Raw genomic sequence first — 22,904 nt, 5'->3', positions numbered from 1 at the left:
GTATCGCATGTAATTCTGAAACCTTGCAAGGGTGTTCTTATTGAAACCAATGCTTGACAACATTTTCAGAAGAACTGAGTGATCCACAGTTTCAAACTCCTTAGATACATTTTTAACAATAGCTGAACAGGTGTGCATTTTTTTATCATGAGCCATTGAGACATCATTAAAAACTGTAAAGGTTGCTGTGTCACATCCATGTTCAGAACAAAAACCAGACTGCATAGCAAGTAAAATATAGTTTCTGCCAAGAAAAGCATTACTGCTTGCAATTTTTTTGTCCTTGATCTTAGAAAGGTGAGGCAAAATGGATATACAGTAGACAGTAGGTCTATAGTAATTCAGGTCTGACTTATTACCCTTTTTGACAAGAAGGAGAACAATTGAGAACTTCCAGTCTGCTGGGATTTCAGATGTTTTAAAAGAGAAATTGAATAAGTGGCTCAGATATTAGATGAGTAACAAATTTGATAAAAGAGCTCCAATACTATTGTAACAGGCAGACGTGTATCTGGTAACTTTACAAAGCTCAGTTAGTACGTCTGATTCAGAGCAACTACTCTAACTAAATTTCCCTTCTGCCAGACATCATAGACAGGGGCTCCTTATTTTGCACACAATAAGAGAATCATTAAAAAGAACTAAATAAGACAGTTCTGCTAATATGAATAATGTCAAAACACACAATATTTGTTATAGAATTTATTTTAAACTATAAGGTTTTGACAAAACACGTTCTTGGAAAGTTTCCTGATTGTACAACTCCCAAAGGTTAGTACTTCAGAAATTCAGAACTAGAAATTCTTAAGATATATATGAATGTTTAGGTAAACGTTTTTATTAACTTGTATAAAGAGTACCTTTTGGTCATCACAAAAAATGACCATAATGTTAGTTAAGATAAACCTTATTGCATCACAGCGACCGTTTCAAACAATGAATGCAGAACAGGCTCATTTTACAGTTAAGTGCTTCATTAAAGCACTTTGTTTGATGGAGTTAATAGAAGAAGTTGAACTTGTTTAATTTTGGACATGTATGATCATAAGAAAACAATGACTTCTAACAATCACTGACCTTGTCTAGAATGAAATGGACTGCCTGCAGCTAAAAGGTCTCCAATTGCACTGCTATTCCACCAAGCCACACAGCACCTGGAAACACTTGAATTCCATTTATTTTAAGTGAGTTTCAACTGGCTGGAAAAGCAGCCCAAAGCAAGGATGTCAGGATCAAAATATGGCTTTTGCTATAACAATAGCAGGTAATAAAGGTGCACAATTACCATGAAGACAAAATATTTTAACTAATCGTTGTTCCTATAGTCATAATTCAGTTACCATAATGTACTGTATGTTATTTGAATAACGTAGAAATTATATTATAGAATTGCCAGTCACGAAAGAAGAATAAAAATAATCAGTTAGGAAAAAAAAAACGATGTATCTTTCAAAGTATTTGCTTGTCATCCTATGAAACTTTGAATTTGTTTTGTAAAAAGAAAAACATATGTTCTTGTTGCTGTGAACATTCAGAACATGACAGTGGTTACAAATGAGAAAAGGCCATTTTGTCCATCTGATAAGCATCCTTTCACTTCCCCCATCTTCACTTTTGAAGCGGCTCCCTAGCTCATTCCACGTGAAAGTGAGGGCGGGGCTCAATCTACCTCATCCTAGCAGGCAGACTGCCATTCCCCGACTCACACCAAACAATCTCTAATAACTTTGGTCTCCATATTGCTACTGTCTGATTTTTTTTTATCTGCCCAAATTACTGAAAAGTAGTAGAAATAACAAATGAGTTGAAGAAATGTGTAAGCATGACCTTCTTTTGGTCTCTTTCAATATGTTTAAATCCCATGGGAAACACTCGAGGTCCTTTGCGTGGAGTGAGAGAAGGAAGCAGAGGCCAGTTAAATACAGTGACGGACGCATTATGACACATTATGACAATACATACTGTACCAGTAGGCAGTCTAGAAGCATAAATTTGAGTTCTGCACTTCTTTATTGAATTAAAGTTATAGTTTGAAATGTAATGTTAAAGTCAAAGTAATAAACAACAACCACACAAATGTAAATAAAAATGTATGAGTGCATTTTAAAGCACGGAGAAAGAAACCATGAAGTGGCAATATCAGATTTCTTATGAAATCTGTGTAGCTTTCTCATCCAAACAGTGTGGATTCCTGTTATTGGTCATTTTGACTGAATAATTTTCACACTCATTTTTATCAGCAGTGAATTATCTTTGGACTGCACAAAGGCTAGAGTACACACTTCGCTGTGACTGCACTCAGATTCAAAATATATCACTAAAGCAAGTAATATCCTAAACTAAAGAAAACCAAACACTGTACATTCCTCAGGCGCTTAAAGGAAAAATTACATAACTTCAACAATATTTACACACAGAACTACTTGAGCACTTCCTCTTGACTACACTAAAGTTAACTATCTCACACAGCTATGGTAAGTGACACAGAAAGTCAATGTGACAAAAGAAACAAACAAACTTAGGGAGTAGTGACAAGTAGGGAGCTGTGTCAACATGCTTAGGCTGCAAAGAAACAGGTAAAGGTTTATTCCATGCAGAAAGGAAAAGAAAAGAGACACATAATTTCAGCAATGGAGCCTTCTTCAGACCTTATTCTTCATCAACTGAAGAAGGCTCCACAGCCGAAACATTGTGTCTCTTTTCCTTTCATTTCTGCATGGAATAAACCTTTACCTGTTCCTTTGAAACTTACCAATGACAATGGATCACTTTCTCTCTCAATTTATTCTTCTTTTGCAATGAATTGGTTTTTCAAATGTTAGGTTCCAGGTGAACTGCTTTTGCAATTGTGGTTTACATAAGCTGGTGTATGCTGTATCTAATACCAAAATAAGCTTGAAGTTAAAGAAAATAAGCAAGAATGGTAAGTGTGAACATACAGAAGGTAGTATGTGAAAAATTTGGTTAAGGACACAGTCTTCACACAGGTGATCTCATCTTTCTTCATTCTTTCTTGCACAATTTAATCGTACTTATTAGGAGGGGTTGAAAAAAGGGTAAGAATGCTGGAGAAAAAGAAGAGGCCATCTGAAATTTTGCTCACGCACTCTGTTTGACAGTGCTCACAACAGGCTGAGCAATATTTACCAATATCTACTACTCACTTAACAATGAGTAACAATGAAACATGAACAAGATGAATTTCTATCATTTTATAGCTGCTTTGTACCAAGTATTTGTTTAAATACAAGAAAATGGTTGCTATTACCTTGGACACTGACAGCAGAATTTCTTGGGAAATAGATCCCTTGATGCTTCTGCTGCATGGATTCTGGTTTGGGCTCAAGGTCCCCGAGGGGAACTGTCGTCTCATCACTTATTTAGACAGGCATGAAAGCTGGTTGGCGGCTCACTGAAAATTTCTAGAAGCCGCCAACTTGAGTCCTCTCATTTGGACTGATCTTGAACACTTTCACTGTTAACTAACACTTTTGATTTTGCTGTCCCAATACTTTTAAAGGGAACATCATTGAATTGAGTTTTTGGGACAACACATTTTGAAGGATCAACCAATCTATTTCAGCTCAATGACACACCAGTACTCCTGTATTCATACAAAATTTGGTTATTTTGCTTTTAAGTGCATTTACTTGTAGCTATTGACATTTCAAAACAAGAGATATCAATTATTTTTTGTATTTGAACGCAATATATTTATACAAAATATTTTTAGGAACAATCTTACTTTGGTCGAGTGATCCTGCTTTTTTGAGCTTACTTGAGAGAGCAGACATTTAACACAGATAGCATTTGCATATGTAAAATAACTGCATACTTTTTTCAGTCTGAACTCTTTTGATTATAGAGGCTAATTGCAGAATTCGGTTAAAAGAAAAAATATTTTTAAGTGAAAATCCTGTTAAAAAAAAGTATTTTGTCTCTGGAGATAGCCGCTTTATTATTTATCTATTTCACAAAAAAAAACTTTCCCGGGCACCCTTCTAAATGTTATTGTTGCCACCACTTAGCACATTTCGGAGAGCAGAAGTTTTCATTACAAAACTCACAGACATTCACGTGCTTCTCTGTTTGAGGTCTTATTACAACACATCACTAATGCTGCAATTAGTAGCACTTTTAATCAGATGTTGCAAAAGACATTCATTAGTACTTCAGAAAATATTTTATAAATGAGAGCATGACAATCTATTAATATGTTATTAATAAACATCATTATAACATCAAAATTCTACAAAATACTTACATTAGGATTTGGTTCTGTTAGGGATTAAGGCTTTTGATACTAACAAGAATTTAGTCTACAGTTAAGGTTTAATATTATTATAATCATGTCAATACTTTAATATATTTCATTTATAAAGCATTGGCATTAGTATTGGCACCCCCATTATAAAATGTTACCAATGGCGCAAAGTCCATTGTTTTTGGGTGTACTGAAATGAGAGCCACAGAATCCATGCCTATTGCACAAGGCACTTCTGCAGAAAAAGTCTTACACTGATACACACAGAATGCCACCAAGGGTAACTAGGGGTGACAGCTGAGAGATAATCTGAGTTGAGGATTGACATGGTGAGTCTGATCAAGACTAATCATCCTGCCAAGAACATCTGAGAAAATCCTCCAGAAAGTCACAAAAAAAAACTAGAGTAACCTATAAAGATCTGCAGTTTCCTCCTGTGGCAGCTAGTGTCACTGTTCATGCCTCATCCATCAAGAAAAGACTGAACAGGAATGGTTTTCATCTGAGGACAGCCAGGTAGAAACCACTGCTGTTTAACCTGGTTTCTCCAACGAGCACCTGAATGATCCACAAATCTCCTAAATGAATGTTCTCTGGACAGATGTGTCAAATGTCAGTCTTTTTAGCCACAATGAGAAGCATTTTCTCTGGTGAAAACCAAACAGAAGAATCTCATCCCAGCACTCAAGGGAGTCGTACAGTATCATGGTTTGCGGCTGCTTTGCTTCTTCAGGACCCGAGCAGCTTACCACTGTGGACAGAAGCTTCATATTTTGGACCGTCCAGGTTCAAGTCCAGCTAAACTCTCTTGAAATGTTATAGCAGGAGTTGAAACGAGCTGTTCGTGCAAGAAAATCTTCAAATGTCACCAACATGAATCGGTTCTGTAAGGAAGAAAGAGCCAAATCAAGTGAGTGAAAAAGAATTGCAGGAAAAGTTTTGTTAAGGTCAGTGCTGTTCAGATAGGTGGAACTAGTTTAAATACTCATTCACTTGAGGATATTTATTTTTGAGCATATTCTAAATTCTACTAAGACATGTTATTTCTTTGCATTATGTGTTTCATAATTTTATCTTAATTTTTTTTTTATAAAGGCTTTTATGAAGATCTAATTCCTGTATGTTTTAGATCCAGAAAGTACGAGAATAAGGACCAACCAAGGGGGTTCACAAACGTTTTCTCAGTTTCTCAATCTGTCTTCTACACAACTTGAAACAGCAGTACAATGACGAACAAATTAATAGTCTATAAAGTTAGAAGTGGCAAATGTTAATTAAGGAATATTGTGTTAATACGATCAGGGCTAGATAGAATGAATGGTCCCCTATCATTTGTACCCTTTCTTACGTTCTCATGTCAAATAAATAAAGCCAAGGTCTTGTAGAACGTCTGCTTTCCAATTGAATTCAAAGGAATATCCATGGGAGCAAATTTTCAAAGACATTAACCTGAGACAATCAGCCAGGCTTTGCCACCTGCATACAGCTGCACAGGAGGAATATCCCACAGAAAACTGCTGAGAAGCTAATCACTTCTGTGCCTCTACGCTGCCAGGGTTGTATCAGTGCTCAGGGAAATCATACCTGCTGTGAACTTTGTAATGTTTTCATTCTGACAGTGCTTCACATTTCATACTGAAAACCTTGCATGATTCTTTGATCTATGTTTTCATTCGCATTTTCTGTGATGTTACAGTATGTGATATCTATGTTTATTATTTTATTCAAACCTTTGACCTGGGTATTGTGTTTCTGTTGCACATCACTATAAAATGCATAATGGAGCCGTACAAGCTACCTGGTGGAAAGCAATGACTTTTTCAAGTATTCCAGATTCATTCATCTTGGGATGGGGTCAGCTATTATGATTTCTGTCCTTTTAATGATAAACTGTATTTTAAAAATGCTTCGTTAGTGACAGGTGATAAGGCAGTGAAAAGAACAGTAAAGATAAAAACAAACAGAAGATAAAATGAAATAAGAAAAAAAGCAAACTAAGTTTTTGGGATATCCAGTCTATACAAGTATTTTATGTGTTATTTAAAGTCAATTTTCTTGGAAGGATATTACAGAGTGTTCTAACCACATTAACATTCATGGTTTGGTATTGCTTAACTAGAATAAACAAGACTACTTGGATTCTTGTTTAATACATACTGTGGTACACAAGTAATATATAAAATATGGGATTCTTGAATGATAGATGAATTGTGCTTGAATCTGGGCTACATTTCAAGACTGTACCTTTCCCTATTTTAAATTTGCAATAAATTGCAAGTGCAATTTGTAATTTGTACTGTAATTGATTTACAAACGATCATGCCGGGTAAAAAGAACTGGTATTCATTAATGAAGCCATCACTGCAGCAGTCATGCTGAACCAAGGTGTACTACAATAATTAACTTGATCCACTCAATTAGTACTGTATAATTCACTTTGCAACAAATCTAAAAAATGCCTTTAAACGACTAGTTATATGAAATGTTCTCATGGGATGTTAAAAGTTTGAATCATTTTATTAAGTCAGGAAAGAGATCTAACCATATATACTGTTAAAGAAAAGTGCATAAACAATATCTGTTAGAAAGGTAGCCATGAATGGAAAGTAAATATGACTATTTACTCCATGGAACCTTTTTGCCTTTATATTTTGTATCATATAATTTCTACTCATAACATATTTCACTAATACTGTGAAAATCAAGTGAGGTCCAAAACTGGACAGTATTATTTTAGCCCAATCTAAAAGGGGGAACTGCACATAATTTGCTTTATGTGCATTCGTGTTAATGTGAAGATTCAGTTATCATGTCTGTCTACAGTGTTTAAAAAAAGGATAAGATGCATCATCACTAGACACAAGAAAAACAATCCAAACCACACAGGGGTCCCCAGTCCTGGTCCTGGAATGACAGTGTTTCGACCGGTTTTCCAAGTCTCTTCAAAAAGCGGCACCTGAACAGCTGTGAGGAGATATTAAACTGACCCAACTAAGACAACTAAGGAGCTGACTGAGGGTGTTAAGAGCCCAGCTGGTCAGAAAACATATAAACATGCCAGACCTCCAGGACCAGTGTGTTTATATGTGTGTGTACCACTACCATAGATACAACAATCTTTTTCTTAGTAAAATGTTCTTGGTTCAATTGATCCTATTTGGTAACACTTACATGTTTATTAACAACATCCTATAAACAAACTATTAATGTGAATTTATCGTGTAACGCAAAGGTTAAGTTGAATCACTTCATGCACTCTATTAATACGTTTGTTAGAAACGATTTCACTTGTAAAGCACTTATAATTGCTCTTTGAACATCTAATCTAAATCACCAAATTTAAAGTATTACCTATCATTTTACATGTAGGGGCAACCATTATAAGTCATTTGTCAAAGAGCAGGTTCACTCTGGATTCTTACAGCCAAGCTGTTAGTTTTTGAATAAAATGCAGATTGGAGAAAACAAAAGGTTTAAATGCAGATTAGCTATTGAATATGCATTTTGTTTTCTCTTAAAAAATAAATTACAACTTAATATTAGAAAATAAAATTTAAAACATGCTTCACGGTTGTATTAATCTTGCCGAATGGGGCTTGCATACAAAAACAGCAGGAAAGACATATTTTGATGCAGCTATTTTTCCCCTTATCCTTAAAAAAGGAATATAGGTCAGAGAAAAGGGTGATATGCTAACAAGGACAGAACCAATTTCAAATTGTAAGAAACAGTTTATTTACTTGAAGTCCTCCCAGTAGAAAAGTCCATTTGCTGCCGACACTAACTGCTTCAAAGCAACCTTAAGTTTTACTTGTCAACAGCAGAACTCACTAACACTAAATAAGTACTCCAAGCTCCCTTCAACCGTTCATAAACTTACTTTCTTCTACTATTAATCCCCGGTCACACCTCAGTGTACCTTGCTTTTCACGGTGTCCTTCAAACCCAGTCTTCACCAATACTCCAGAGTGTGCCAGAAATATACCAGTGGGCATCCAGGTAAAGGTTTCTCAAAGCAGTACTTGCCTAAAGCAAAGGCCCTTTCTTTGCCCCATTCTCTTCATTAATCTGAAGGTGAAGGTGAAGGAACAATGTATTGGAAATGAGAAATTTGTTTTCAAAATACTTTGTAAACGTATATAACTATAAAAATATTCTTATGTTGAATTACAAATAAAAGCATCCACAAATGAAGAGACATGTACACATTTAGTAAATTCATATTTTGCTTACTTACTTTTTTTCTCCCATAAAAGTGTTTAGTTTGTGCATTTAAAGTTTTGATTGAAAATATGCACTTAAATGTCAACGAAATGTTTTGTAATTCAACAAAATAGTAATTACATCGAAAGAGGGTGAATACTTTTGCAAGGTTCTGTATAGTATAATTTTTTAGGTATCTACATCCAAGAACAGGACATACAGTATCAGACAACCTTTGTGAAGTTCGAGAGCATCTTTTGAGCAGTCGACAAGTGTGTTACACGCAAGCAGAAAGACACATGCTCTAAAAATAAAATGGGAAACTTAAAATGTAGACACTGAACACTGATCGGTATTATTGGCTTCTTCGGAACTCCTTGCCTCATATTATTAACTTCCTCTTGGCTTTTTGGATACTCGAATTCGGATCTTACCTTTTGACCTTGAGCACGTCTAGCGTTTTGGATTTGTCTGCCTTCTCCTCCTGGATTCTCTTTGGTATCGAACCCGGAACTCGCATTTCACTACGTCTCCACCTTACATTTTGGATAACTACATCTCTCCTCGCTCGGCTCTGCGACTCCGCATAGGGTTCTTCACTCTTTCTACAACGCGCAGCGTTGAACACAGTGCTCAAAGACGCATGACCCACGTAACCCAGCCATCTTCCCATTTTTCTGAAGCCAATTCCCTGGCTTCTGTCAAGAAAGTACTGGATGAGATCCTTGAAATTAGGTAGTTACTACAAAATGGGCTGGATGAGCTGAAAAGCCTCCTCTCATTTGTAACCATTCTTAAAGTTTTATCTGTTCTTGCTGTGAATCTTAACACAATATGAATTCTGTAAAGTGCTTTCCATAGTCTATCGTGTTACATAAGAACTGAAATAGTACTAAACTAATTTCAAAGACACAAAAAGAAAGATTTCTGGACTACATACAACATATATCAATCACTGTAGCTTTCTTTAGAAAAGACCTAAAAAAGAATATTACATAAGGGTGGTCACAAGTATATACTGTAAATACACTTTACATAATTATGTCACTTTGAACAAAGGCATCAGGCAGTTAAATTTCAGAACAAGAGTCATTAATTAGAAAATACCAAGAGGTATCCAAAAACTGCCAATATTAAAACACAGCTTTACAAGTGACGGTCTAGGTAAAGCTCACACCATAACTAGTTATATGTTATTATAAGTTAAAATGTACAGAACTGGGAAACTAATTCTATGAACAGAAAAAATTAATTGACAAACTTTTTGGACACCGTCCTATGACTATTTTTAATTAGTTATGTGTTTGTATGCTTGTTTGTCTAACCAAAGATGCTCTCACAATCAAAATCAGTGTTATTACTTTTAAATTTGTTTTGGAGGTGTTTCTTTGATTTACCAGAACACCAGAATTATGGTGCAGATTAAAGAAATGCACTCATATCCTGTCATGTTAAATTCAGCTTATAGTCTTTTATGAAACACATTTTCATCTCTGCATCATATCTAACATAACACTGTAATCATTTGTCTTAATCTTCTGGTGCTTGCTCTAGCTTCGTTTCACTGACTTTTAATGTGATATAGAGCAGACTATTTGGCCAATGTTCTTGAAAAAGTGCAGTCTGTAGAACCATAAAAATATCAGATGTATTATCATTCATTACAGCAGGCCTTACCACAAAAACTAATTATCTGTAACTTCCCGAAACAAAGTAATAAAAACACATTTGCTGGATGTGTTGTAGCAGTAAAGTCTTCGTATATCACTATGAAACAGTTCATTAGTGTTGTTTGCAGAAATCAGTTAGACATAATTCTGTTATGCTAAGAAATCAGGCGATACAGGCAGTTGTGTGTCTCTGGATGTTTGCAATATCTGAAGAGATCCATTCTAGAATATATTCCCTACTACATCTGAGCTTAGACAAAACTTAGACAAAGTTTAGACAAAAACAAATTAATGCAATGCGGAGATGTATTAAAAAGTATTAAAAGCCTATTGGAGTAACTCACCTGGATGTGGGAATGGCAGACTGCGTGTGAGAGTGATGCTGAGAGGACACAAAAAAAGAGCTGAAAAGAACCCCATGCAGAATTCTTCAGTGCGATGATGGAGTTTGTGGTGCTCGGACATACTATATGCAGGGATTCAGGGGATCACTGATCTAGGGTTCTTCGTCTTCTTATTGGACTATTAGAACAGCTATGAAAAGTGAAGAGAGTAATAAGAATAAGAGACTCATAGGACTAATAGCAGAATCTGTCTAGAAATACTAAATACAGTATACAGTAAACTCCCTGGCCTGTGTGAGGGGGGAGATGAGAAGGAACACGTATCTATCACACAGGGCAACAGCATTGTATAGTGTTTTATATATATTATATATAGTTATTTTATTTAGGTTTATTTACATTCAATATTCACCATGGATTTAAAACAAATCCAAGCAGAAGCATGATTGCAATGGGAGAAATAAAGAACAGCAAGGAAATGGCTATGAAATCTTTTTGGCTTTTTCAGATTTATTGTGTGCCCTGAATCGGTAATTGTATGGTTTTCGTTTGATACAGGTTAAAATAACTATAGTCAAAACTTACTCTAGTATAAGAACAGACTGTGCTTCCCAATAAAGCCAAAAGGCTTCTGTATATGGGTCCATGTTTATGGCTTTTTTTAAGCTATAAAAATAGATTTTTTATAAATCTATTTTTATAGGTTCTTGAATTCTAGAATTCTGCATTCATACTCTCTAAAATAGTTCTAATAAAGCAGATACTTTCCTAAATAAACTGGTGTTCTGCTCCCCCCTCCATCAACCAGATCCCGGACCTAGCCTTTGTCCTAAGCCCCTAACCGTGCTCCTTAGCAGCTTCCCTTGCCCTACGGCACCCTGTGTAAGGGGAGCACCTGTAACTTTCTTGTGCGCTGCATGGGAAACTACAAAAAGCGGTGCTCCCCCTTTCTCTCTCTCCATGCAGTCTCTCCCCCTCCTTATCTCTGACTTGTGAAGCTGCATACCTTCCTCTGGCCTAGTCTGTATCATCGTCCTGCACTGAAATGGGTTTGGGGCAGATTCGCCATTTTGATGTCACGTAGCCGATTCGTTCATTCACCCAAGGTGAAGCTCAGGAAACCGAGGAGTGTAGCTGTCTATGGACCAAAGCCGTGTTGGGACAGAGGATTTTCCCACACTGACCGACCAATAGGTAGGAATGCTATTGTGGTGTTGCATGAAGGTTCTAAGAGTGAGACTACTTCTATAAAAGAAAAAGGAAAAACGGTGCCCAGTGTCTGCCCAACAATCAGAATTTGAGTACAATGACTCAAAGACTCCCCATGATCAGGTGGATTGGTCTGGGTTGCCCCCATCCGGGAAACACGCATCAGGAGGTTGGGTTTCCTTCAGGGATCACAGGCCTAACTGGTCTTCCATTAAGGATCCATTTGTCTGCTAAGGGGCCCAACGTGCTCCTTTAGCACCATCTGACACACTGAGATTACCAAACAGATGTCAGCTCCTTCTCTGCCTCCACTCCCAGCAGCGGCTCCTCCTCACATACCTACACTGTTGCAGCCGCAATAATGGCTCCCATTATAGCCCCGCACGATAACCATTGCATCTTCGATGGTGAACTTAGCGGTCTCTTCTCATCACAGTCAGTGTCCAGAGCCCTCCCAGAGCCAGGCCAGCAGACAGAGGGCAACACCCCCACTAGTGAAGGTTTCCGCTTGGCCAGAGCACTCAGAAGGTGGGCGCACTCTGATGCCACAAAGCCAGGTCGTGGAGCCAGCAGAGGACACTGACACGACACCTTGACCCTCACTCCTGGAAGACAGCACCAAGCAGAACCAGGAACGGGGAAAAGGATGGTCCTGATTCAGACTGTGGGGAGAGGAGCGTGGGGGGCTCGATGAAAGATCAGGTCTGAGGCATTTCGAAGAGACAGACCACCATCGGAAGAGAGCCCCTAGTTGACAAGAGGCAGGAACTGAAGCCTTTAACCTTCGACCAGTGTCCAGCCACTGGGGTTCCAGTCCAGGTGTCCCTGCAGCTAGGTCCTCACCACTGAGCAAGGCAGACACAACAGCCAGCCCATTCCCAAGACTCTGGCGTGTTCTTCGGGGACGAGGATTCAGGGAGGGAGCTATGTAGCTTTCCACTTCGCCCAGATCTTGAACTGTGCCCTTACCCCCTATGTAAGGGAAGCACCCCTACCTTTCATCCTGTTTCCTCCACATGGCAAGCTACAGAAAGCTGCACTCCTCTCTCTCTACAAGTAGTCTCTCTCCTAATACACTACGACACCTTTTACATATGTATTTCTTTCATTACAGTAGTTGACCACCACGTTACTGAACAGCCTTACGCAGGAATTATCAGCATTTGTTTGTGGCACAGTCACTGTAGCACATGAATTTATTTAATTATGTAAATACGCTCATCTATGAATCAGAGTTAGCACAAAATTGTATCCATATTATTTATTATTGCTATTATTTTTCCTATTATTATCGCAGCAATAGACACCATCCCTTCCTCTGTCACAGCTTTAAAAGGCGTTTTTTCCTTATGTGTCAAAATTAAGACATCTTGCTCCGAGCTATACATACACCCACCACAGGAGTTTTTTTTTTTGCTTACAGAAAGGAAAAATATGACATGACTGAAAGTGGTCTTGAGCTTGAATACAAATAAGTTCTTGCCTGTCGAAGATAATTCTTTGGGGAAGAAGTGTGATAACCAAACTCTCACTATGGGCTAGTCATCCACCATACACATAAAATTACAATTGTGGACCAAATCCGCATATCATGTCATAGTAATAATGAAAATGTCATACTATCAGGGCTTTAAACACTTATTTCAAATAAATGGGATTCATAACCTCACTTACTGGTATTGTAAGGCCTCTACCTGATCTACTATAGGCTTGCCTAGTTACCCCACTACATTACCTGTTTTTTAAGTAGTCCTAATTAACTGAAGGCAAATGACCTCTTTGTATTGCAAGGATTAATTTTCTTGTAGTTTACAATTTACACTGTTTTTTAAGATTATACTACAGTTAGCAGATACAATACTTAAATGCTCAATGCACTGCAGTATATGTTGAATATTATGTTGAGCACTTCACAGTGTTAATTGCGAGAATAAAGTTTCTTTCGCTATGTGCAGGAAATGTTCACAATAGCTTTTTTTCTTTGTCAGAGGCCACTCCTCCTTCTTGTACCATGTGGACATAATGTCCTTTCTGCCTTCTTCACTGCCCTTGGCCTCAGGAAAGTGTTTTTCATGCTCTGCTATCTCCACAGTAGACATCTTCAGTATCCCTCCAGAGAGTGAAGAATTAACTTTCTTTCATCAATGTGCCCTAAAATATGAATAGGATTCTACTATATGCCAAATTTGCTATTTTCCCTTTAATTATACCAGTGTTTTGAATATAAGTTCATCATTATAAATCTTTTAAGGCATAAATTGCTTGTTCATTTAATATCAACATCAAATGTAAAGATTAAAGGATTAACACATCTTGCACATTAGACTGCTTACAAACCAATTATTTAGAACATGAAAATGTTCAGATAACAAAGCCTTTAATACTATACTACATTCACATCTAAATTATCTAAAATAAAAGAAATACAATATTTTATTATAGCAAATACCTTTACATTTTTATTTTATATTTTTGATATATTGAAAACTGGCAGCTTTCTTGAGGAAAAACATTGAAATTTGTTTAACTATGCTCGCTGTTTGAGAACTGCCCTGATAATGGATGTGAGCTTTGCATATCAGATGGCAGTTGTCAAACAGATTTGAATGGCACAGATTGCAGAGGATAAAGATTGAGACCAAAGGTTTTCCAGTACAAAAAAGAAATATTTTGCAAATCTGGTTTAGCACTGAAGCATAAAGAACAATGCCGCAGTGTTCTATCAGTGTATTTTTACTTTTTTTTTTCTTTTAAACATCTACAAGTCCATAGTTAACAGTTAATACTGTTACAAGAACAAATAAGAGTAAGCCTTTTGGACCAATTTGTGCTTTGAGTTGTTAGTAGCATATAGATCCACAGGTCTTGCCCAGTTGTATCTGAAAGGATCCCAGCTTTAAACACATAACTGGTTTCAGACCTTCAAAGCTATTTGAAGAAGTATTGTCACGAAGCGTTTTTCAGGACCCTATGCAGATGGCAGAATCCGGAGGGGAGTGAGACAAACACGGGGAAAAAAGACTGGGATTGGGGTTGGAAGAAGAACAGGGGGGTGTGTCAACGGTGTGCTGGTGCTCGGGGGGCGTGTCCATGGCAAACAAGTCCGAAAGGGTCCGTAAGGAAATCCATGGGAAAGCAAATGTCCAGAACCAGGTGGTCCATCCATGACGAAGAGAAGATGAAGTAAAAAGCCGGAGCCAGATCCGGTGAAGAGTTGGGAAATAGAAGGGGTAATGGGGCCAGGCGCTCCAAGCCCTGGACCCAGATGGTCAGGACGCTGTTGCAAAGCCTATGCCGTCGAACCTCTCCTGGACTCGCTGGTAGGCGGGCTTCCGGGCGTCCATCTTCCAAAGCTGAGCCTGGAATGGTGGGAACGTCTGGCCATTGTAGGACAGGGGCTGGAACAGGGGGCAGGTGTAGGAAATCAAAAATAAACAAGGAAGGGCTGGAGTGTCCTTAAGAGGAGGGGCTTACGATCGTGACAAGTACCTCCTGTTTTCAAGTCCTAAAACACCATCTTGGTTATTATTAGTGATCTTGGGCCCATGTTCTACTATTGTCCTTGAAGCAGCCCTTGGGGCTAAACATGTTTTAACTTTCTGAACATCCTCATTCCCATATTACCATATTAACCTTGATTTCATAAGATCCCAGGAGCTAAACAAGATTACGCCTTGTCACTGTTGGGATCAGAGAAAAACTAGAGAGTTGCTTCTGTAAATGGTATTGGTAGATCCAAAGATAAATCTAGAAATTTAATCATTTTCCCATAATAATCTTCTTGAATCAAAGAGAGTTTTATGTAAATATTGTATCTAACAGGGTTTATAGTAACCCAATCCATATTTCTTCAAACAAAATAATGTATGAATTAAACAATGAGTAATTAAGGTACAGGGGAAGTGAAAAGGTTTTATTAGCTCAATTAAGGGAATAGTTAGAATCAGGAGCCTGGTCAGTACCTGGATGGGAGACCTCCTGGGAAAGCTAAGGTTGCTGCTGGAAGAGGTGTTAGTTGGCCCAGTAGGGGGCGCTCACCCTGCAGTCTGTGTGGGACCTAATGCCCCAGTATAGTGCTGAGGACACTATACTGTAAAAAGGTGCTGTCTTTCAGATGAGTAATTAAACTGATGTCCTGACTTTCTGTGGTTATTAAAACTCCTGAGGTGTTTCTTGAAAACAGTAGGGGTGTAACCTGTGCATTCTGGCCAAATTTCCCTTTGGCCTATACTCCCAATAATCTCCATCTATGAATTGGCTTCATCACTCTGTTCTCCTCCCCACTGACAGCTGGTGTGTGGTGAGTGTACTGTTGTACTATGGCTGCTGTCGCATCATCCAGGTGGTGCTACACACTGGTGGTGGTGGAGGGAAGTCCCCATTACCTGTAAAGTGCTTTGAGTGGAGTGTCCAGAAAAACACTATATAAGTGTAAGGAATTATTGTTAATAATAGTAGTATTAAAACACAAGTAGATCCACAAAACAGACATTCCACATTTTTCAATGTCCTAATCAAAGTCCAGACCTGAAGCGAGCTGGTGATGCAAGGCAGCCCTTAAATGAGTTGAAGGGGTTCTGTAGGGAGGAAGGGCCAGGATGCCTCAAAACTGACATGAGACCTTTTCGAACCCTTCCGATCTGGTTTCCGTCAACTTCACAGCACAGAAACTGCCCTGGTCAAAGTCACTAACGATCTTTTAATAGTTTCTGATTCTGGTTCTCTTTCTATTCTTTCTTTCTTTCTTTCTTTCTGGTTCTCTCTATCTCTTTCTGGTTCTCATCCTTCTTGATCTAATGATCTGCTTTTGACACTATTGACCATAACATCTTACTTTCTCGTCTTGAGACTGTGTTTGGAATTTCTGACACTGCTCTCAGATGGTTCAAATCTTCTCTTACTGATCGCTGTCACTTTGTCTCTCTTAATGGGTACAGGTCTGAAACTGGTCTTGTTAAGATGGTAAATTGAACATCCTTGGGGTTATATTCGATTCTGGCTTAACATTCGACCCACATGTGCAGCATATTGTCAAAACATCTTTTTTTCACCTCAGAAATATCACTAGACTACACCCTATGTTATCACTAACTGTGGCTGAAAAGCTGATCAACACATTTGTGTTCTCTCGAATTGACTTCTGTAATGTTGTACTCGAACTCTACTCTAAACTATTATCACCCTACTCCCCACCTCGCAACCTCCGCTCTTCAAATTCTGCCCTCCTTACTGTCCCCCAAGCCCATCTACATTGTATGGATGACAGGGCCTTCTCCTGTTATGCCCCCAAGCTCTGGAACTCTCTCCCCAAGGATATCAGAGAGTCACCTTCTCTGAACTCCTTCAAATCCAGACTCAAAACCATCATCTTCATAAAAGCCTTTACTTAACTGGTTCCATTCTTCACCCTTCTGCTTTTCTGCAATCCACGGTCTCCTCCGTGTATTGTAATTGTGTTTTATCTTGTGTTTTCTTTTTATTTATTGTTGTTGTCATTCTGTAAAGCACTTTGAGAAGCCACCTTTAAAGGTGCTATATAAAATCTTTGTTGTTGTTATTATTATTATTATTATTATTATTATTATTATTATTATTATTATTATTATTATTATTATTATTATTATATACTCCAGTTTGGTGAATCTCCTTCACAAAATACCAAATTAAGAATGAAATTCAAAGGAAATCTGGGACCAAAGTAATATTTTTTTTATATTTCATCTTAACCATTTTCAAAATATTTACTGTATGTCAATGTTCAGCAACATTTACTAATCACATAAAGTAAATGTGATTACCAAAGCAAGTTACCTTTTCAGAATCTGAACTCGATATTCTGACCTAAAACTAGTTTGTGTGAAAAATGAATGAACAAGGAAAATATTTACAAATATTTCTTGTAAAATTGTTTTAATCATTGCCGAGAGAGGCAAAAGAGAGAGATTTAATATAAATAACACATAAAATTGTTAAATAATGTTATTATATAACTATATATATGTTGATATATATTATTGTTTTAAACAAATACCAGGCTGCACTCCTGCTCCTGTCCTGCCATATTTAAGATATACAGTAAATGCAGCAGAAAATGTCATTTTAAAACTCACAGTAATTGTGCATCAGATCATTGCCAGATGCCTGGCTACCACTTAAAGCAATAATAGTGACAAGGACTATAAAGGCTAATGTTTTCAGACAGTCTGCAAGGTTTTATCTCTGCAGAAAACTTCTAAATCTGAATTTAGCTCAAGAAGATCTCAACCCTTAGGCAGCACATGTCTGCAATATTAAAAAAACACCAGTAATTAATTTAAGGATTAATATATTGACTTAGATATTATTTCAGGGATGGAGGGTATTCTAGATATACTGTACCATTTTGCTCCCAGAAGCAACCTTTAAACTTTCAGTAACATTTAGCGCACACAGGCCTGAAAAGAATGAGGGCACACAGGTTGCCCTGAGTTTGCAGTATGTTACATTTAGACAGCTATGCAGTTGCGCAGATCCCAAGGTCAGTCTGGGTTGTTGTTTAGATTGTCATCTGCATCTGCTCACTAAGGCACACTTGGACATAGGCATGGCCTAAGCGGTCAGACAGAGGTGAGACAAAAATGCAAATTGGGTGTCAACCATCCTTAAGCCCATGCGTCTGTCAGGAAAGGCACAATTAGAGAGAGGTCTGTGAGTGGGGCCCAGACAAGCAAGGCAATGAAAAGGTAAACTAAGAGCTGAATGTCTGGCCCAAGAGGATCAGCTAGTACAGTATATCAAATGTAGGGTCAGTCACAACTCTTTCTCTCATCCTCTAAAGCGGGAATATACAGTAAAAAAATATGAAAATTTACAAAAAAGAGAAGGCCATTCAGCTCTTCGAAGTAGCTTTATAGTTAGTAGTTGATCTCATTAGGTTGATCACCCTTAGGTTAAGATCCCATTCACACTTTTCTTGAAAGACGTCAATTTCAATAGCATAGATGGGTAAATTGTTCTAAACCCCCACATATCTTTATGTAAAAAATGCATCTTGATACTCTTTTTCTTAGTTCCTACTTATGTCCTCTGGTTCCCTTGGGTTCATTTTTCACTGTTGATTCTGAAGACGTCCTCTTGGTTGGATGTGCCTTTGTGGATTTTATGCTTTATACTATATATAGTTTTATACTTTAATACAGCTGAAGAGGAACAAGCCAGTTAATACTTAGAGAGCGTATACACTGTGTAAACTATTGAAATATACTATCCACTCTTACCATATCTATCCTTCCATCTCCCAAAGATCTCCAACTTCAACTAGCTTCAGCAGACCATGAATAGAGAGGAAAATCGTTTGCACCCACCTGAACTCTCGAAATATCTCAAATTCTTATATTGGATTCCTCACCAGGATCTTGCAGAGGGTACCCTATGATAACCACTGAAATGTGGCGTCCCCTTGGAACCAAACGTCAATCTGTAATAAAACACAAACCTTGTCCTTATACTTATCTGGCTTTTCTATGACATACAAACGTCCAAATGCCACATTGTAGCTGCTACATACTGTACAGTAGAAAAAATAGGAAAATCAATCATCTAATTAAGTTTTTTTTCTTTTAACCATGATAAATTGGCAAATAGCTTAAACAGATATTTCCTGAAATCTAAAAGAAGAGTTAAAATCCATCAACAAAAAAGCCTCATTGTTTGGCATCAAATTTGTGATGGCAGGAGGAGCCAGGACATTTATAAATATGATATTGATGCACTTGAGGACTGATTATTGAGGTTTAGTGAGATTTAGTTTAACCCACATGGCTGAGTACCAGGCTCCTGGTCATAGGATAAAGAGGCACAGATTCCCCTGCAGAGCCAGGAATGAACCAAAGGGCAGCTACACAGGTGGATCCATGTGGAAATATGGGATGAATCGGTGTTGATGCGCAGTATATATCATATGAAGCCACCTTAAACAAGAGATGACATCAGGAATGATCAGGATTAAGAACTGCTGAGATGAAAGTGACTCCGTTGTTGTCATCCCCCCTAAACTCCAGTTAAGAACTTCTATTCCTCAGTTCCTCAGTTCTGACTAATGTCACTGACTAACAACAATGACATGACCTTCATGTTGCAGGTGAACCCACTCCCTTCAAAGTTATTTTCTGTCGCTTACCAGGTTTAAAAAAAGCACATTACAGTATGTCTTGCCCTTGTTAGTAACTGAAACGTGAATATGACTTTACATCAGTATGAACATTTGCACAGTATGTCTTTCGCTTACATTTTTCTATTGCTTTCCTATTTATCCATGAAAGAAGAATAATCCCAGACTTCACTAAAGTTTCAAATACTTATTTTATGTAGAAAGATTGATCTTCATGTCTTCATTATTTTTTTATTTTATTTAATATGTAATGTATTATATACTAGAGTTCAAAATTATTATGAATCGACAATGCCCAAATTTAAATATTTATTTACATTTAATGTAATAGGTCAATGCAATTCTCTTTTGTTATGAATTATTGTTTGATAACAGAATAAGTGTAGGTATGTATATGAGCATAAACCTATTCATAAACTAAATTCAGGCATACAAAAAAATCATAAGGTGATTATATATTTTAATTACCTTTTGAAAGGATCTCCAAATGAACATGCACATTAATATAATTTTGACATTTCTATTATTGTTATTATATTACGTTTTATCAACTATCAAACTTGTCATCTTAACAAACTATTAAGAACAAACTAACAAACTAGTGAATAGTGAAAACAATATAATTACTCTCCGTTTTATCATGTTTACTAAACAAATTATTTGAAAAAGAAAAACATTAGCTTCCCTCAACATTAAGCTCTGAATCCTGAATATAAAGTTATAATTTAGTTTTATGATATAAATGCATAAAGCCAAAATTAAAAACAGCCCAAAAACATTAGCCCAAAGAGGAATTACTAGACCCAGAACTGTATCCCACTGATGCTTCCTCTCCACCCCAACACCCCTTCTATTCCTAGGATAATCATCTAAAACCTTAAAATTTCAGAGTATGACACTGCAACGGGAACGGTTTTCCCCAGACTCCATCATCTCACAGCCTTCTCTCCACCTTATCTTGTCCACATTTAAACCCACTTAACCACCCCCGGCCACCCTCCACACCAGACACACCTTCCTGTAACAGCAGCTGTTGCATCACCTGGAAATATAGATCAGGCATCACACATACAGTACACACATGGCCCCTTGCTTCCATCTGTGAGGCAGATGACATGTTTCACGGAAGATGTCAGAGCAGTGAGGATCAAAGATCTAAGCCGATAGCTCCCCACTTCACCTCTCCTGGCCACCATTTTACTGACCTTTCACTCTGCATCCTTTTACGGGGATTTGGGGATGCCTATTCAAGAGAAACTTGAAATGCCAAGATTATCCTGAAGCTTGGATCACACCTTCCCATTTCTCTCAACAACAAAACTAATTTCGTTTTAAATCCTCTCCGTTCATTTACAGATTTCAGGTTCTTAAGCCTCCCCCAGTGAGTATCCGCAGGGATGGGGAGTGTGTGTACTTGCTCTTTGTCACCTGTGATCCCATTCTCACCTACTCTGTCCTTTGTTCTCCTGAATTTTATATTCTTGCCACCTGGCTAACTCTCACGCCTGAAAATGTAGTAAACTATAAAATAAACTTTTCTGTTTCCAGTTTCAGCGTTGCTGAAAATGGATCTGTGGCTGCTGAAATTTACAGCTGTAAATAATATTGGTTCCAAGAAAATACATACAGTAGTGGAATTTGTGCTGCGTCATTGGACTTTTTGCACGGCACATTTTGCTTTGAAACACTATTGAACAAAGTGTAATTACATTTAAAAAACTCCTAAAACTAATACATTTCTGACTTAAATTTCTAAAGGTTTTTAATGAAAAGCAGCTGTTTTGTCTTTAAAATTCATTTGCATTATTGTTAATATTGAAACACTGTAGAGTTGTGAAAGTTTCACTTTTCTATTTTTCAGCGTGGAATCAACCTTTTCTTGTTCCTTTGCAGCCAACACACACTGACACAGCTCCTTACTCAAACATCCTCAAAATTACAAACATCAACAATCAGCACACATCTTCATTTTGTTTCAAAGGCTGTGTAGGAAATATTGAGGCATGATGAAAGCAGCAAACCTAATACAGGTAGAACCTTGCAAGCTCACTTTATGAATGGCTTGGCTTTGTACTGTAATTAAATGGATGTAAAAATCTATTAATCAATGTTTCAAATGTGTGTACTACATTGGTTTGGATTGATAAAAAAGCATATTTTAACTGTAATTGCTCTATCTTAAAACTGGAAAAATAAAGTGGCCCCTAGACTTCTGCGGTTATTAACACCATCTGTTTGCATACTGTATATGTTTTATGTTACTCTTCTACCATCTTCTGTGCTGCAGATATCTTGACAAGGTAATCAGTACCGGTGTTGGCTTCAAATAAGCTAGGGCTAGAGCTGTATTAATGCAGCAGTAGACATGTTCAAGATTATTACTTGTGATACAGAGAGCTGCTTGCTAGCTCAGGCTGTGAAGAATGTGCAGAGGGAGAGAAATGTGTGTGCCTTTCCTCTCTTGACTCATCCTTTACAATTATCTAGGGAGCCATATAATAAAAACCACAAGGTACTCTGAACAACCTGGAACCAATTCCATTACTGTTAAGACACCTCTCTTTATATCCAACATGTTAAACTTTTCTGTTTCAGGTGGGATTTAGTATGCAAAATAATTTGTTTAAAAAGAGCCTAATATAGTACATTTAACTTTCTAAACAAAATGTTTTGTGAGCTGTGAGTCAGTTAATGCAATGCTTGTACAGTACAGTATCAATACAGTACATATAATATTTATAAGAAAAGGACTTAATCTGTGACGTATCAGAGGCTTTTAAATGATAATAAATATAATATATGTTACATTTCTGAAATTAATTATAAGTCACAAAGAACAATACAGTACATTTTATGTTCAATATTGAACTAGGACACAGGAAACAGTTCTTGTATCCATACATTAACATCAGCCTTGGGCAAAACTGACTCAAACTTCAGCAGTTTATCAAGCTAAAAAAATGATGGAAACCAGATCTTAAGAGCCTTAGGGCTCTTGTACTGGTCAGCCCAGCTACTGTACTTACTGCACCACGTTCATTCGAGCTGTCAGCGAGTCAGGTCAT

At 37.4% G+C, this 22,904-nt stretch overlaps 1 long non-coding RNA gene across 1 annotated transcript; it reads right to left on the bottom strand.

Moving 5' to 3' along the window:
• Positions 1-1,957: 1,957 nt before the first annotated feature.
• On the bottom strand, positions 1,958-9,058 carry LOC148675434 (uncharacterized). The gene is made up of 3 exons (XR_015935596.1): positions 8,902-9,058; positions 8,145-8,332; positions 1,958-5,148 (listed from the first exon to the last, which is right to left on the bottom strand). It is a non-coding gene; the product is annotated as an uncharacterized LOC148675434 (long non-coding RNA).
• Between the last annotated feature and the right edge of the window lie 13,846 nt (positions 9,059-22,904).

The sequence above is a fragment of the Lepisosteus platostomus genome, chromosome 3 (assembly GCF_059453375.1).
Source record: "Lepisosteus platostomus isolate fLepPlt1 chromosome 3, fLepPlt1.hap1, whole genome shotgun sequence".
NCBI classification, from domain to species: domain Eukaryota; kingdom Metazoa; phylum Chordata; class Actinopteri; order Semionotiformes; family Lepisosteidae; genus Lepisosteus; species Lepisosteus platostomus.
Note: the sequence above shows the minus strand (reverse complement) of the source record. Positions and strands in the feature narration are given on the sequence as shown.